This window comes from Hesperophylax consimilis, chromosome 23 (genome assembly GCF_061612785.1).
Source record: "Hesperophylax consimilis isolate HC1 chromosome 23, BYU_Hcon_1.0, whole genome shotgun sequence".
Classification (NCBI taxonomy): domain Eukaryota; kingdom Metazoa; phylum Arthropoda; class Insecta; order Trichoptera; family Limnephilidae; genus Hesperophylax; species Hesperophylax consimilis.
The window spans coordinates 12,676,052-12,695,326 of record NC_142858.1 but is presented as its reverse complement, the minus strand read 5'-3'; the positions used below and the strand labels follow the sequence as shown (position 1 = coordinate 12,695,326).

General features: G+C 33.7%; 1 protein-coding gene across 3 annotated transcripts in view; it reads right to left on the bottom strand.

Annotated features, from left to right (window-relative positions):
• Positions 1–18,971, bottom strand: part of LOC149412338 (UNC93-like protein) — a 105,072-nt gene extending 86,101 nt beyond the window's left edge. For 2 of the 3 annotated variants that reach the window (XM_089646081.1, XM_089646083.1), the window contains exon 1: positions 18,833–18,971. The gene's annotated coding sequence lies outside the window, so the exon portion shown is untranslated. Of the gene's footprint in view, positions 1–2,987; positions 3,124–18,832 lie in introns of all 3 variants that reach the window. The other variant, XM_089646082.1, reaches the window with a different exon arrangement.
• Positions 18,972–19,275: the final 304 nt, after the last annotated feature.

The window sequence follows — 19,275 nt, the reverse complement described above, 5'->3', positions numbered from 1 at the left end:
TGACCCAACATTTCGGAAAGCCTTGCAGTGTTTATCGCGCATACATGTTCAATGTTTATACCATTTATCAGTTGTTGGATGTACTTTCATACATTTCGTTATAGTTAAACTTCTTTGAAAACCGGTGGTCGTATTTATCACAAAACATAGCTCGATTAGTGCGATTTTTATCGTTGAATTATGCCTTTCACTTGGTTTTTTCCAACTGCACCTAATCCTTGAAGTGTTATGATTGTGATATGGCCAGTGCAATAGGCGGCCATCCAGGTGAGATGAATTTGAAGAGTATGGTGCTCACGACTGTATAGTTGTATAATCTATGTATGTTAGACCCATCCAGCAAGATTGCCTAACTGTCTAACTTATGCAGGTATTTCAGGAGAGCAATGTGCCAATATTGATAAAATTGCACTTACATGCTCATCAAATATTGCTGAAACCATCTGGCAGTTATTACAATATTTATATTATATTGAGTGTTAATGCCAATGTTTTGATAGTGAGTTACAATATTGAATAAACGTAACACTTGTTGACTCGAGTACAGGCAGTTTGACACCTGACTGGATATTTTGGTTGACATATGATTGACTGTTTCCTTGAATGACCCACGATTGACAGTAAAAAGTAGATTTTAGCGAGTGCTGCTTTCTCTCTGCGGAAAGCGTTGTAGTGTACATGGCATGCTTCGCTGCGGTCGCGGCATCGCACAGAACGTTATGTATTGAGGTGAAGGCCACAGGCTCTTCGGGCTCTCAACCTTTGACGATAATGCGAGCGGACTGAAGATGGCAGGTCGCGAATGCCCGGGCCATTTGCCAAACGGCTGAACTCGCCACTACTCAATCACTTGACACTCAATCTCTTGCCCAGATACCCATATTAAACCAGTCGAGTTTTACATTTTATAATCGGTCATATCGTTTTTCTTTGCTTCTTTTCGAGTCGGATCGGAATATAATTATTTTATTAAATTATTTCACTAGTGGTGTTTTCTCCACATTATTTAAAAGTGCAAGGTACGATAGCGTAAATGATATTTAGTATGCAATTTTTGCTTTAATCCATTTAACTGACATTGTATGGGTCGAGGTAAATTCGTAACATGGCTCATTGTATATTTAGAGGAAAGCAAGTGAGATTGGCGTGTTGAATATTGTAGAATGTTTTATCAGTCGGGAGTTCGTTGAGGCAAGTCGATTTTGAATTAATTTTAATCAATTGTAATTAAAAATACTAATAATATGTTTCCTTTTCGAATAAATCTACACAAACATTTGGTTAGGAAGACGACATTTAGCAATCCGTTTAAAAGAGAAGGACGTATGTTCAATTTGAAATGCTTACTAAGATCGTTAATTATACAGCAGGACCATATGAGATGGGTAACATTAGAATCTGCTGGCCGAGGTCCGGGGTTCGTCGGTCGGCGACGGAGGTCACGGGTACTGGACTATCCTCCGGCATGCGTGCCCGTGATGAAAGTGCCCAGCAAAGCAATGCCGTCCACAGTACTCTGCATTAGTATGACGGCCACAGAGAGAACATTGAAGCATGATGATAAGCAGAATGCACGCGCACATGTACCGCGGACCATCGACATCCGAGTGCATGCTTATCGTGTTATCAATCGCGTCCGGATTGCAAGAAGGCTACAGCAACTGTTGATCCGAAAACTCATTCGGAATTACATTTTTAATCTTGATTTGGAGCCAACCACGATATAACCAACCGTATTAAATGTAATGTAAGTTGCGAATCTGAATATTGCGCAAAAGCTTGGTTAGGATTCACTTGTTATTATTGTGTGATATTTACCATTTACACATTTGATCAAATGGCGCCATTCAAATATGTAAAAAAAAAATTCGTTAATTTCAAAGGCCGTGGCGCGCAGTGCGACTCTTACTTTTTGGTCACGTCTTGAGCGTGTCAATGTCATGTTGTCTTCGACATATGGATGAGAGAAAATACCCCATAAATCGAAAGAAACTGTATTATTGGCACAAGCAACTATACTTTGTTCCACTTTTGAGCTCTTCGAAGGGGAAATTGACCAACGGCTGATAATAGTTATTAGAAAAATTTACGTTGAAAATGAAAAGAGCATCAATTGTAATATTTAATATAATATGTTTGTAAAATAGATATTAAATATATTTATTATAAATCACCCTGTTTTACGGTCGGTTTAAACATACCGATGCCACTGTTTACTATTGACAAGATGCCGTGAAGTGGAACGGCAGAATAAAAAAAATCTGACCAACTCAAATTAGATCAACGGTTCTTTGAATCTTCGAAAAACAACGCCGTGTGTTTAGAAAGTACAATTAAAGTGTTGGCAAATATGAAATACACGTTTTAAAAATCAGGTAAAAAATTGACTCTGACAGGTATGAAACAATAAAATAGATTTTAATTAATTATAAGTTTATGTAATTTGGCGTAACGCTGTCAATCTTAAAAGACAAATGATTTTAACACGTGAATTTATTTAAAATTTCTTTAAGCATTTGAATCTCTAATACTCTATAACAAATGTTCATGTTAGTTTGTTGTTGTTTTCTAAACTAGCAGCATCAACGTGGTTTTAACTTCTGAGGCGTAATAATAATATTAGTTTATGTAAATAGTAAAATTATGTTCATTTTAAGATCACAAACCATTAGCTTAGTTCAGACACTCCACAACGTGCAATAGCGCAGTTCCCACAAGTAAATAAATAAAGTGAAAAATAAAGTGTTTGAAATCATTTGCGACTTTAGCAATGTATTCAGGCTTTCTCATCAATGTTGAAGTATCTAATAACTTAATTGAACGGCTCACGTGGGTTGTGTGGAGTGTGTGACGAAGTTATTTAAAAAAATATTAAATTACGTTTTATTCCACCATTTACCACCACCACCACACTACTTACCACAAACTTAATTCAAAACGGAATACAAATTATTAATTTAAAGTTACGTTAATCATTTTGTACATACTTTTATCGTAATTGACGGTGATGCATTGACGCAGAATTAAGTGTCCTTAGCAGGTCTTTAGCGGAGTTTGAAGATCGGCTCCTTCGGGACCTGGTCACGTGGGTCGAGGCTCGAACCGAAGCTCCACTTTAGGGCCCTGTGACCGTCAATTCTAAATTTTATTTCCCATCGAGATAAGTCAACGCAATGCCACAGGCCACAAGCCAACGAAAACCACCGGCGCAAAACACTCTCTCATCTACAGCCGCATATTTCTCTTATTTTACGTATATATACGCGAGCCGAAAAGCCGAACTGAACTTCAACTTATGTGAAAGGAACAAAGCAACCGCAAAGGGAGCGAAACGCCGCTTGCGGTTGCTTCGTTCCTTTCCCGTAATTCGTGGCTCGGTTCGAGTTTCGGTTCGCAAATGTATACGTACCATTACACACCATGCTTCGGGGTGGTTCACCGAAACTTCAGACCAGATTATATGTATTCTATAAAATAAAACCAAAATAATTTTTTGAATGAATGAATTGAGAATTAAGTATACTTTGCAAAGAAATCTCTCAGGTATGTGCATAGCTGCCAACGACTCTTTATTTTAGTGTGGAAAATGTTTTTTGGAATGAAAATTAAATTTTAGATTTTCACCTCTGGAGTTTCACGATGCCACCATGAGACACGGTCTGTTACCGCAATTGTATAGTACCTTAGAATAACAACATGTTTTAGACGCCATTTAGACACTTACCCGGCAACAAAGTTATAACATCTTAGGACAACACAGTTACATTAGGTCGCCGCAATGCCTTAATCTCTCAGGCCGCCGCCTTCTCGCCAGTAGAGACAGTTCGTACAGCGGGCCTCGATCTGAGCATTGAGCGCGCCTACAATCAGCGACGCCCGCCACGAACATCGACCAATAGGGGTCATCTTCTTCTCGAATTGTGGACTCAAACAATCATTTTGGAAATAATCGAAGCGCAAAAATGATTAGCTCGGCCGAGCCAATCGGACATACGCACAATTATAATACAAATTAAAAAAGCAAACACACAATAATACATAATTTAGTTATGGATGTTATGGATTGTAATACATTTGACATACTTTAGGTTTACAACGTACATAAATATGTGTGATTTTTGATTGGAGAACAATATCACACAGTGTACTTAATTATATCGATCTAGATTCAATATCATCATCAGATCAATGAGTTTGTAAAGTTTTTTTTTCTGTGTTCAGTATACAAGTGCAAATTAGTGTATATGTTAATTAAGGCGATGCACTACGTCGTGTGATATTTTAAATTGAGCCGCTCTCAATAACAACCCTTACATAGATGGTGATAAAGTTTAAATTCCCGCTTAACACCATCCGTCTGTTTTGATTTATGCTAGAAAAAAACATGGCCAAAAAGTGCCTTTTATTTTATTTTGTGGATTTTCAGGCATAAATATTTAATTTTTTTTCGATCATTTTATAAATAACTTAATTTGCCACATTATACAATAAAATCATAACCGAAAATGGGTTCGTAAGTAGGAGATTTTGAACTTTAAAGCAGTTTTTATAGGCCTCATACATATTTTTTTCCTGGGCTTATAAAAAGACTTATCTAAAAAATACTCGATTATTTCAAAGGCCAAGATGTTTTCTACTCGCAGTATTTAATTAAAGCATCTGAAACATTTCTAGGAGACAAAATTTTCAAATTAAAAACACATGATTTTGCATTACTACGTATGGCATCGCCTTAACTAATTCGTACGGGGCGTTTTCTGCGGAAGTAATACACTGATTGCACTGTGTACTGTTCTATTTTGTGAGGTGTTTTGTCCCGTGGTCATACGCTAAAGTGTTTGGGAGTTGCCAAGGAAAAGGTCGAATTCATCGCGAAACAACAAAATATTATAATTAGGCATACAATCAAAATATTTATAAAAAACACCACGTTTTTAATCTCAGTGGGCAATATATTCACGATTGTAAAAATAGTAAACAATATTTTATAACATGAACAACATTGGTTTACAAACAGCAAAACCTACGCCTGTTGAAGCTAAAACCCAACACCATCAATACCAATAATAAAACTAATAGCAGAATATAATGGTTTACTTCCGTCATTAGAAAACCATACACTTAACACATAAAGATTGATATTTTAATTTTTTTTAAATAAAAAAAACGTTTTTTTACAAAAATAAATATACTTTCAATTTTCGACCTAGTTGTGCCATCTCTTGGGCCGGCTAAAAGCCAATCTCAAGAAGAAAAAAAAAGTTTGATTGAGGATTAAACCTTCCTTCCCACCTGTAAACTTACAAATGCATTTCAAAATTTAAAAAAAAAAGATTAATAGACTGAGGTTTAAACCTGGACTGGCGTCAACCGCGCCAACTGCGCTAAATCCCTATTGGTTAGGACCTATATTTATTTTGTATATTGTGACTGTTCTGTCATCCAATTTACTGTTAACAATTAACTGTTGTATACGTATACAATACAATATACGTATAACATAAAAAGTACAGATGGAAGACAATTACAAGTGTTACTAGGCAATTACAATTACAATGCATGAAGAAGGTTTAAAGGGCTTTAAAAATTACACATTACGTATCGACTTTTGAAATTAATTCAGGCTTACACTAAAAAATTCAATGCTTTGACTTGACTGTGAGTTTACAAGTCTCGACATTCTGGACAAAGGAGAGTGGTAACCATAATTAGTGGAATGTTGATTGAGGAACAGCAATTCATTATTTCAGAGTCTACGGGACGGGACGGAACTGGATGAGCCGCAACAAAACAGGTGTCAGTAATACAATTGATAATTTTGAATGTGCAAATCAGATAAGAGTGCTTTTTACGTTTTTCCAAAGAAGAAATGTTTAAAGTTTGTTCAATTACATCATATGAGTACTCGAATAGAATGTGAATATTAGATCATTACACGCCTGTTTAACGATGGCGTGGTAAAGCCAGCCTTGAGCCTTAAGAAGAAGCTACAAGCCAAAAATGTGTATATTCTTGGTATACCTTATATTATAGGTAATAGGTATTAAAATCGTTTGACAAACGTAGTCTAGAAATGTTCGATTTCAAGCATTAAACTGGTTTTTATTTATTTTGTAAATAATTTTATAAGAAAGCAAAAAAGTTAATCAAGTGAAACTGTCACAGATAATTTTATGCTGTATTTGTAATATCCTTAACGCGTTCACACATTTCTATTGAAAAAAATTAACAGTTTAAATTTAAATTTTTTATTGAGTAATTTCAATTAATTATTTGGATTCTACTCAAGGGGAACGATAGGAAAACTTTCAATTTAAATAAAGCATATTTTTGGTATTTATAATGTAAACCAGTTCGTTAAAAAGATTAATCAAAAAAGTGATTTAGCATTAAGCTTCGCCTTAATACCGTTTTGACCAAACAGATGCCATGGTAATGAGTCAAGTTTTTCACTATTACCTTAAGCGCAGCGTAATATTTAAACAACGATTTTTAGTAAGAATTTAAAACTATAACCGAACATTCCATGAGTCACTGGCAGTAAAACTTCTACTTCCTCTTCGTCGATGGTTTCAGCATTGTATTAAATAAATGTTCTTTTTGATATTGTTATACATATTGTATTAAATGATGTTTTATTAGATCACGACTCGACAACGTGTGGTTATAAATATTTTTTTTTCAAAATACGATGTTTGATGCATAGATCTTTTTTTCACTGTTGTATGCTTTTTAATGACAAAAATCACACGATTTTATTGATCATTACGCTTCATAATTAATTGGCAATAACAATATAATATATATTATGAAAATATGAGGAGACGTCTTTTGCAACGTATTAATATTTCATTGATTTTAAACTTCGTCTTGTGAGTGGTCGCGTTTAGTAAATGGGAACTAGGAAATACAAAATCACTTCTCGTATTGTTACAATGTTCTATCATTTAACATCAATGTAATCGGTCGTTATACCGTCTCAATAGACGAGACAGCAATAAGAGAAAAAGCGAATCGAGTCAATTATAAAAAAAAAATGTTCTAAGCTCTTCCATCTCTGTATAATATTATAATGTAATAACATGGTGATTAATATAGCGCCGTTTGTGTGCAAAATCACCTTAAGGGCACTGTACAAATTTACAATTAATTTCTATGTTATTACTAATTAACTAATGTAACAACATCATGTACATAGATGTAGATTGTGGATCGATAAATAATTTAACACATAATCTAGCCTTAACCCAAAACTAATTATGGTGAATAGGCAGGATTGGTGTAGAACAGGTCTGTCTTGAGAGGAAGACAATCTTTGTTATAATTATAGGTATATTCCCTGATTAATACATCGCGGATTGTACATAGAGAAAAATAATACTGGCAAAAAAAGTGATAGTACGCAAATATCCTGATAAAATATTAGTCATTCAGAATATATCGAGAACCCTTCTAAGGGATGCAACAATATTAGTGTATAAATATTTATATGAACACGTGTTCCGCCGTCCTCATAAAACATTCGCTTTTAACTGATACTTTGTTAGGAACTCTGTCAATTCATTAGTTAAAGGCCTGTAGTCCCGTTTTTAACAGAAAAACAAATCATTTGACCAGATTTTTAATAAATTAATTGTTTTATATCAGTAAGTTTTCTCTGTGTGGGTAAGCATTTATCGCTTGACATGGTTAGCTTTGCAGGCTACCCAAAGACAAACTATAAAACGAACGAAAACGGGCCATGTTAATATTTTAGGAAATAAGTATTAAGTAGATAATTGTAATTAGTCAAGGAATTACTGAAATTTCAATTTATTTATAAAGATATGAGTCCCTAACACACTAAATAAGGGACTAGCAATAAAACATCATAACGAAAAATATGTATACTTCACACCTCATGATGGAAAAGTGAGGTGAAAATAGTTTTTCTAGTTTCCCCTATTAAAAAATAGAGGATAAATTATGTGCGAAGTTCATAACGCCATTGCTCATCGTTTATGGGTATTTAATGCATCGTATACACGACTATTAGTTTATGTACGAGAGCTACTTTTATGAATGAATCGAGATTATAATTAACCAATTTAAAAATAACTACAGGTATTAATTTAATATTACATTATAATATTATCCTGTCACATGCCATCCAATTTATTTATCAGACAATGAAAGATAATTATGATATAATATATCGTGCACGAACTTCACCTACTCATTTTATACTCGTACATTATACCCGTTAAATCTCATCGCTTGAAAAGAACTACTGGAGAGAGCTGGTATGTGTAGAAATTTTGGTAATTTCTAAAACAAAATATATCCGTGAATGGGAATTTAAGATTGATCACAAAAAAAACAGTAATCTTAGTAATGATTTTTTTTTTATCAATTTAATTTTAAAAAAAACTAACTAACTAACCATCACGCCGTTACCCGAAGGGGTAGGCAGAGAGGATGGACCGCCACACAACTCGGTCTTGGCACACACTCCTTGCCTCATTCACATTCATTCATCGTCTCATACATACTCTTCGATTATTCTGACTCATCATTCACATTTTCATCGTATATCACTCCTTTCTTCGCTCATTCCCTCTACATGCCCAAACCATCTAAGCGCCCCTTTCTTGATCTTACTCATTACGCTCACATCAGCCTTGCACTCTTTTTGGATCTGCACATTTCTCACACTATCATACATGGTTTTACCATATATACGCCTCAGGGATCTCATTTATACAGAATTAAGTCTACTTTCATCCTTTCATACATGGTTTTTCCATATATACGCCTCAGGGATCTCATTTATACAGAATTAAGTCTAATTTTATCCTTTCTCTGCCAGTTCCATGCCTCACTTCCGTACATCCGGGTAGGTACCAGCACTCCATTATGGACTGCTAGCTTCGCTTCTTTGGACATTTTTTTGTTAGCGCCAACTGCGTTCAGTCCTCAATTAATGGAGTTACCTGCATTAACCCTTCATTCAATATTTATTTTATTATTATTTTTTTATTATTTTGTTTTGTTTGGTGGATTCCTTCTTCGACGAACATAATGAACGGATACCTAATGCATTCTACTACTATTTAAATGAAAGGTGCTCCAAGGCTGCGTGCCCAACATTTTCCTCAACATAATGGGTGAGAGCCGACAACAATCTGTAAAACTGGAGATATTTGGGAAGCCAAAGTAAGGCAGATTTAAAAAAAAAAATAAGAACGATTTGACTAGCCAGATTGTGTAAGTCATGTATATAACGTTAGTCACTCCAATACTTAGATTTCCTTTTAAGAAAGTTTTACAAAAAAGGGGCGATATACGTACATAGGGAGAAGCTTTTCAGAAATTTTCTAATGTAGTTTTAGAGTTTTCAAAACCAGTTTCTGTCCTCAGACTATAATATGCCAGGTTATTCCTATAAGTTTAGGACTATTCACATAACCCCTAAGGCTTTCTTTTAAGTCTCCAGTTTTCAAGTCACTTTTTAAAGCGTTTTTATTTGAATGCATCAACTAACGTATATTTACCATTGCTATTGCTGTATGACATGTAGCATACATTCATTTAATACGCATAGTACATTACACGTTGTGGGTGTGAACGTCAAGCCAGGAAATGCGGGACGAGCACAGTTATTACCGGCAACCTTGACACAGGCTGCATCCCTTGAAACGACAGACTCGTACCTATTTTGCATGAGCTGGGACTTTTTGATGGAAGGACGGTAACGATTGTGTCGCGTGATTGCTTCGTTGAGCTTCGTTGAGCCCTATCTAATTTAAGTAGATAAGTAGCTAATTATCTAGCTTCTGAAGGTACTACATCACTGATAATGATTTTTATTGTTAAACGGTAAGTACCAGACTTTAGTTATATGTCATCGATTACTTCAAAGCTAAAAGCAAAATGAATTCAAGAAAGTTACAATTTTAATTTTGAATACAATAATTATGGATCTATATAAGTTTGGTCTTGGTTTTCTAAAATATTTTTTATTTGAGTGTATTGGCAAAACAAACAGTTTTACAATTTATATAAATAATCACATTTTACGCGTTGCATTAACAAGTGAAGTTTCCACATAAAATTCATGCTACATACAGAGAAAAAAAATAAACAGAAAAACATAAAAACACCCCAATGAAAATAACTGAGATATCTTAGATATCTAACACACCTTAATATATGTTAAATATATAAATAATTATATTTTTTTTATGTATATTTGTATAATTATTATATATATAAATATATTAATTATGATGCGATAGAGCAAAAAAATTTTCTTCTTTCGGGTTTTTTTCTGTTTCATTGTGTAAATGTCATTAATATTTTTCTAGTATTAGTGTTTGCTATTTCTAATTTTGAAACAGTTAATTCGGTAACCGGATAAATCATCACAATGATAATTCATCCCATCTTTAGAAAGTTATATAAAGCCATGGAAAGTGATGAAACAAAAACTTTATTAACTGGGTTATGTAGGTTAGGTTAGGTTAGGTTAAAACTTTTTTTTCATCGTTTCTAATGACTTTATATCACTTTTTAAAAGTGTGTTGAATTGTCACTGTGTTGAGTTATCATGCACAATTACTTCTGAAATAACGTTTCGATAAGCATATATAAGATGCTTCTTGATCGTGTATGTTTCATATATATATATATATATTTACGAGAAATGAGTTATTGCAGCTTTAAAAACCACTGAGATATCGCAGCAGTCCTTTCCAGCAAGTAAATGACAATATATTTCACGTTTATCCGTCATTATATGATAATTAATATTTTGCCAAGCCTAAAATCGTATCCATAGATGTTTTATGGTAAAAAAAATTACTAAAAACAAAAAAACAAAAAAAAAGTAAAAATAAGTAAAGTTGTCTTCTTAGAATCAATTCCGCAAGTTACTTAAAAAATCTCCTAAATTTTACTCGGTCATTAAAATTAGCAAATGATTTTAATAAAATTTAATCACTTTCATTACTAAATACTACAATGGCTGGAGTTTTAGTAACGACCATTAATATTTGAAGATCATCGTTACAAGGACTTGTTTGGTAATCAGTCTAGTACGTGATAGGAAAAGGCAGAATGTTTTTTTTTAATTGTCCATGTCCATAAAGTCCTTTATCACTGTCATTAAAGACACAGCTAACTGCTTAGTGTTCGATCGTTAGCCGATCAAAAATCTGATGGTTAATTGTATTCGTATTTTTAGTGACAGAAACTTAAATAAAAATTGATTCGAACACGCGCCCAGAGTGTGCTCAGCGTGATCTGCGATGAGTGTAGCCATAGTAGGTACGGCATCACTGCAGGCACAACCAGTAATGTAGGCGGGCCATAATTTTAACTATGAAGTATTACGCAGAAATATGTTATCTGAAGCAAATAACCAAAAACTTTATTTTTATTTACTTAGCTGAAATCACAGTTGCAAATATGTAATGTCATTTTAAATTACTAGTTTAAAGCCAATAGTTATATGTCTCAGTCCTAAGTCACTATCTATAAGTCACTAGTTATAAGTAGAAATCTTAGTTAAGAGCCAATTATTGTTATCATATACAGGGTTTTCCAATAAGAGGTGTTAATTTGATATTTAATCGTAGAAGATCAATGGTTTTGTTGCTTGTGTGGCACGTAGCGCCGTCTTGTTGAAAGTAAACGTTGTCCAGATCAATACCATCCAATTCCGGCCATAAAAAATCATTAATCATCTCTCGATAGCAATCCATTTACCGTTACTGTTGCTCCAGCCTCATTTTCGAAAAAGTAAGGTTCAATGACTCCGCCGGGCCATAAACCGCACCAAACAGTCACACGTTGAGGATAGAGAGGTTTTTCAACATTTACTCTTGGGCTTTCCGAGCCCCAGATGCGACAATTTTGCTTGTTGACGAAGCCACTGAGGTGGAAATGGGCCTCATCACTCAATATGATTTGCATTTGATTCACTCAAGTGAATCTTAATAATTGCAATGCGTTGTTGAAGCGTGTATTGTTCCATTTTTATTAATAACGTAGTTTTTACTTGTCAAAGTCAAAAATTTACAGCTACAAAAGTAACATCTACCGAAATAGCGGGCTATTCAAAATAACACCTCTTATTGGAAAACCCTGTATTTACTTGTACTGCGCCCTTCACAAAAAACGGCGGTACACAAATCAACCAACTATTATTATTATTACCATTAATTGCCATAGAACCGTGAGCTCTGGTGTTATAAAAATAGTACAGATATTATTCTTTGGTGTTTTTAGAACAATGCAACATTTTTCCACTGTCAACATCATTAATGTCATGAGCTGTAAAGCTTTTAAAATTCCGTCAAATAATCAAAATATAAGTCAAGACATGTTTTTTGGAGAATATTTTTTAAAATTATTCCCTTATTCGCTTTTTCTCCTTCGGTTTCTTATTCGTGTCTTAAAATAATAATTTATAATACTCATTATCTATTGTCAGTTTATATACCTACGTCCTGATGTAGGAACGGTTGTACCCAAACCGGTAGTGATGAACCCAAAGTTTCATTTAAAAATAGTGTGAAACTTGAAACTCAAAAACGGATAGTAAATAATAATTATAAATTCATTATATAAAATATCTATCGTAATGTTTCACCAAGCGTAAAAAAATACGTATATACAAGTCACTCATGCAGTTGTCCGGCTTTTGATTGGATTTTATCAGTTAATATGTTATCGGACACGTGTATTTGTATAGAAGTATCTAGGTACTAAGAAGAAGCATCATATATTTATACTTTAAATAGATTTCTATTAAGTTAATACTAAAAGATATGTATACTATACGTATACTTGTCTAATAATGACTATTATTATGATAAACAGTGACCATTGTAAGATTGCAAGGGTAAATATTGTATACGTTACACGAAGCGTTGCGAATCGTACCGTATTTTCACTGGCGAAGCAAGTGTTTGCCGCAAATGGCAGTCATTTAGTTACTTTTGTTGTCTATTTAACGTTTATATTATTAATAATAACATTTATAAGCGCTTATATTCATAAGGTTTATTAATGAAGACCCCTGTTTATGTAACATTACGTATTGAAAGATGTATTATAAAAAAAAGTGGTTTATCTGTTTTTCGACGAAGGAAATTTCTTAATGAAGGTTTAATTTGGCGCATGAATAAGCAATAGGATTATATACAAGCGCTTCGTCAGTAGATATAATAACATTTATTGTAGTTAATTATTGCAAGCTCTATAAAGAAGAAGAACATCAAAAGAACAATCTTTAGAGTCATGCGAGGAATAACTGTTATTTAGCTATAATCATGGCTAAATATAAATGTTTTGAATTAATTATAAGGATTTATATAGATACATCATGTGAGTGGTATGAAGGTCACAACAAGGTATACCATATCTTTGTGTAAAGGATTTAAATAAAGACATCGTGTGAGTTGGTGTGAAGGTCACAACAAGATATACTACACCCTTGGGAAAAGGATTTAAATAGAGACATCATGTGAGTTGGTGTGAAGGTCACAACTAGATATACTACACCCTTGGAAAATGATTTAAATAAATACATCATGTGAGTTGGTGTGAAAGTCACAACAAGATGTACTACATCCTTGGAAAAGGATTTAAATAAAGACATCATGTGAGTTGGTGTGAAGGTCACAACAAGGTATACCTCATCCTTGGGTAAATGATTTGAATAGAGATATCATGTGAGCTGGTGCGAAGGTCACAACAAGGTATATCACATCCTTGGGAAGAAGATTTGAAAAGACATCATGTGAGTTGGTGTGAAGGTAACTACAGCGAGTACCGCATCCTTGGGAGTAAGGATTTGAATAGAGACATCATGTGATTTGGCGTGAAGATCACAACAAGGATTAACACATCCTTGGGAATAAGGATATCAATAAAGACATCAAGCTACTGATATTTGGAGTTTCGTAAAGGTGGTCTTTTTAAGGGTTATAGCTATGATTTCGATATTGATGATATTTTATTAATCTGCGTACAATAACCTTTATTTGCTAAACTTCTACTAATCTTCTTAAACACTTCTAAAAATTACTCATATTTCATTTAACAACATTATTTGGTTTTATTTTCTATCAAAAGAATAATTTTTACTTATTTAATTAAAAACTGCCATTTCAATTTTCCATTAAGTAGTAGTTAGTTATAGTTTAAGAGCTTTTGATGTGAAATAATAATATAGAAATTTTAATATTTTGTAATTAAAAATAAATATGATATATTAACTAGGTGCTTTCTTAATAACATCGTTAGTATCCATCTTTTGCTTACTTTCTTATCGATTCTAAGGACGTTAAACTTTAACGATAATGAAAGTAATTTACTGATTCTTCATTAATAAAGTAAGTATCTACCAACATAATAATATTGCTATTGGCAAGTACTTACTTACACTCATTCGTTCTTTAAATGTGGAACATAAGTGTGCCATTGTATTAAATTTGGGACTTGAACTGTGTAACGAGGGTAGACAGGGGGAAGCAGAGAGGATGGGGCATCACACAACTCTATCCTGGCTTCACCCGTATTTAAATACCCTATTTTTATTTCGAATCTTGACATGACCCTACTTATGAATTTGTCTCAATAAAATTTGTCATGCCATCTCTTAATGGATTGTTCTCCACTTCTATCGATTGTAATAAAATAATTAAGAATCAAGAAATACTGTAAAATAAGTAATGCTTGGTGAAGAGTCTAAAGAATTAATTAACTAAAGATGTATAGAGGTGATTTTAAAATTGACAATAAGACACTTTAAGGTGTACAAAACTCAAATCATTTTGGAAATTTTACAATATCATAAATTAATGACGTTTACTTTCTTTAGGTTCACTTCACGCGAAAGTCAACCATTATTACATCAATGACGGTTGTGCTATAAATATATTATTATGACTTTAATGCTCTCTGATAAAGTCGAAAATACAGTAAAATAACGGTTGAATGAGGTATGGTTTGAAAGATGATTTAATTTAATTTTTAATAACCTAATACTTATACAAGTTTTTCAAAGCAAGAAGAAGTTAATATTATTATTTTTTATTAATGAAAAAAAAAATAATAAAAAATAATAATAATAACTTCTTCTTGCTTTGAAAAACTTGTATAAGTATTAGGTTATTAAAAACTAAATTAAATCATCAAGTCTTTTCTACAATTAAGCGTATGTGGCTGAAAAAATTTACCACCAATACATCGGACCCTTTTGAAAAGTAATAATAAGCCAATTTCTGGCCTACATTTTTTTATCAGATACTGCACAGGAGTCCCAACTGCTACCAACCGTCTGAAGCTAGTGAGATTGTGGCATCCCCAATTGGGGAATGTTGTGAGGCTGAAAGTAGTGTGGATGGGAAGGAGAGGGGGAAGAGGAAGGTTGGTAGCTACCCGGCTGTTCATATCTGGTCACCAAACACGGCTAAAGCTATTTCAAACAACGTTTTAATAATAAACTGTGGTCTTACACGAAGTTCAATAATCTTCCACTCTGAAACTAGCCGCAGTATACTGTACATTATTATAAATGAATAAGTTGTGAAATAGCCGGGATTTGACCCCGCAACCTTCGGATTGCTAGTCGAGAGCCATACCCCCCAATCACGGAGGCCGTCGTATTAAGCAAACGAATACAAATGATATCGAATTTTTTACCATAATTTAAATTCGATACTTAAAACACTTCTAAACAAATTGTTCTAGTCAAAATATTATGTTTGATAATTTTAGATGATTATTGTTTTTTTGCAATGTATGTAAGTATTGTATCAACCATTGCTTATTACTAACACTTCGATATTGTAACAATGACAAAATTAATGTAAAATCCCCATGAGCGTATAAAAAACTAGCTTAAAACTTTATCTAGTCAAACTTTTTTCACTTTTCACGGCTTTATACAACTTTTCAAAAGTGCTTTTTCTTCAGATACCAATAATTGTACATCATATTTTGAAGCGTAGAAAATTAAAAGTGCAAACCTTTCACGTAAAAACACGATTTTTTTTCAACATTTATTCATGAATCATGCATATATCACAAGCACCTGCGTAGGTTAGAAGACTTTTATTTCCTTTCGCACAAGTATATATTTTTTATGAGTTTCGATAATGCAGCTATAAAATAAGCGTTTCTGGATAATCGGCGCTTCGAATACTTTCAGCGAAATGTTTACAAAATGTTTCACCGTTCAGTTACCGGTCCGATATTGATACAGCCGCTGCTGTAGGCAATAGTCAATATAATATATAGGGTAGACCGAGGCTATTCGGATCAGGTGAGTTATTCGGATCAAGCTAAGCAATATGGATATATCTCGGCTATTGTAACCAAATGACAATGAAAGAATTTAGACATAGCTTTCCTATCTACCGGATGCCATAATAGTAAAATTACCGATATTACAAATTGCGTGGGTTGACTGCTAAAAATCGATATGTGTGAAGATCGTATAAGTTACGTCTCCAATAAATGCCTGATGTAATATTGTTCTCTACGTTCTTAGTGTTTTTTTCTGAAAAGGAAAGCTATTTAGTCATGTCCATATGTTATATATTTATCAATCAAATGTACAGTAAACATTTTTTTTTTCGAAAATGAATTAGTTTTAATTTTTTTTCAAGAAAACATAAAAAATGATCCGAATAGCCTCGGTCTACCCTATTGTCAGTTGCTACTTGATACAATACTTGAAAAAGGGAAATTAGTGTGGGTGCATACCTATTTCTGTTGATCGGGCTCTAAGGCCATATTTACGTTTCTTCTTTGCAATGCAAAACCAACTAATCATTTAATCGGAATAGTAACGAACGTGTTTAAAATAATAGCATAATCAAATTCTTAGTTTACATCGTTGGTACAACTTATATTAGCATTTCCTGGTTGGTTTTTTGAAAGATAAAATTTTGCGTACTGATATTACAGATACACGGAGAAAACTTACTGATAAAATAAATATATATTTTTTTAAGAATCTCGACAAATTATTCGTATTCCTGTTAAAACGGGATTTAAGGCTATTAACGAATGAATTGATAGGTATCCTGACAGAGTTTAAGTAAAAAACTAATGTTTTGTCACGAAATTCGAAATAGTGTACCTACATTAAAAATCCTAAAAATGTGCTTTCTCTCAAGATATATTATTAAAACAAACGCAGGTTTATGAATTATGAACACGTGTTCCGATATTATTACGCATTTCGAACGATAATCTAACTAAGTTACTTTTAAAGCAGACTAATTTTAGGTGTCGTGAATCCAATCAACCAAAACTTTCTCCTCAAAATACCTACGACTGAGCAGTACCACGATGTATGGTTAATAAAAGTGACTAAGTATTATAACAGTGCTCTTGACTTAATGGTATGACCAGTGTAGTTTCTAAAACATCGGTATGCGTAAACACAATTAAACAATCATTAATTTTATATCATGCTTGTTGTCCGATGCATCGTGTTCGGGCAAAATAAATAATTAGGTAATATAATGCCAGTGATCGAACTACAGATATTGTGGCCGGACAAGAAATGTAGCGGATTCGGTAATGTTATTTAAAATCGCACAAAACTTAATTGATAGTCCTGTTTTTCAACGACTTTCATGCCAATTTCCAAATCACAACAACGGACAGTCACTTACATTTCATCTCCCTCTTTGCAAGACTAACACAGATCCAGAAATTAATTTTACTTGAACTATTACCACATCGATATTTTTAACTAGACTATACATACAAAAAAAATTATTATGTACACTATATGAAGCTAAAACTAGATCATTCAATTTACCTTGAAATACTCTTGTCTTTCGTTTCTTTTCCTAATCCTATGTTTTATGTTATGAATCCGTTTGTAACTGAAAAATTCACTTAGGTTGTCACACTTTACTTACATCAGCAATGAAAAATTCATAATTGACTCAATTTATTATTATTATTATGTTAAGTTTTAAGATTTGCTGATATTTTTCCCAAAAAAGTGTAGGGTTACAATATTGTGCAAAGGAATACCATGTAACATTAAACGCCTTTTCGCCAAAAAATAACACGAGAGTGTGGAACATGAAAACATCCTCTTCGCGGTCTCTTCAGATAAGTGAATAGTATTTGGAATATTATTGATAGGCGAGGTTTTTTATACCCGAAGCACCTGATGGCAAAAAGTGATTGAAGGAATGTTCCGTGAAGAAACGAGTAGATGTGTGGAGATGTGATGAGATGCCTGCGGAGTTAGAGGATTCTGGTTTGGTCTGGTGCTCACCAGTTGAAGCCGCCCCCCACCCCACTTCACACCGCCCCCCACCGGCACCACTTGGCCGTTCTCTTCGCGGCTACAGTAACCATCGACTCTTTGCCAATTTTTAAGCGTTACCTACTTGAAGGTATTTTCACTACGCAAAAAACATAAAACCAAAACTTTTTTTCGTCTTTTCAGTCTAGCACGCTAGCGACCAATTCAACCACAAAGACTCGTGCGAGTAAGAGTTACGTAATTAAGGTTTACTGCGACAGTTTAAGAAATGGAGAATTTCGTATTAAAATATAATATTTAGTTCAAATAAAATATATAATTTATATTGAAAAAAAAATAAATATAATAACATACAGCTATGCACACTAAATCTTGCATACATTAAATTTTTATGTTTTTCCCATTTGAGTCAGTCAATAAAGGCAAAATGTTGTAATAATTTCAGGTAAAACAATGAGAAAATACAAATACGTTTATCACAAATTAAAACAAAATCGCTTTATATACACATTCATTAAAAAAAATGAAAAGAGGAAAACTCACGTTTGTTCGGGGTACTCGGTACCTCGCGTTCCTTCCCTTGTTGGGGTACTAGCTAGCTTGCTTGCTTGCAGAGAGGTAACACAGTCGCGAACCGGTGGCACTGGACTAGGTCTGAATGTACTGCACGTGTGGGCGCCACGACAGCTAGCGGAGAACTAACCGCAGCGCGCAAGAAGCCACTCTTTTATTGCCTTGGTGGCTTTCCTCGGCGCTTTTCCGATTTTCGGCCCGGCTTCCCGGCATCCCACCTCCGCGGCAAGGACGCCCATCACGAACAATATGTCGTTAGAATGACAACAAAAATGCGAAATTATTGTAGTTTCTAGTGCTATTATTTTGTGCTTTTATCTTCGTACACTAGCGCAGAGCTGATCAATCAGACAGCTATCTGCATTTTGATTATTAGGTTTTTCTCTTGTGTTCGCACACCATCATTAAACGTG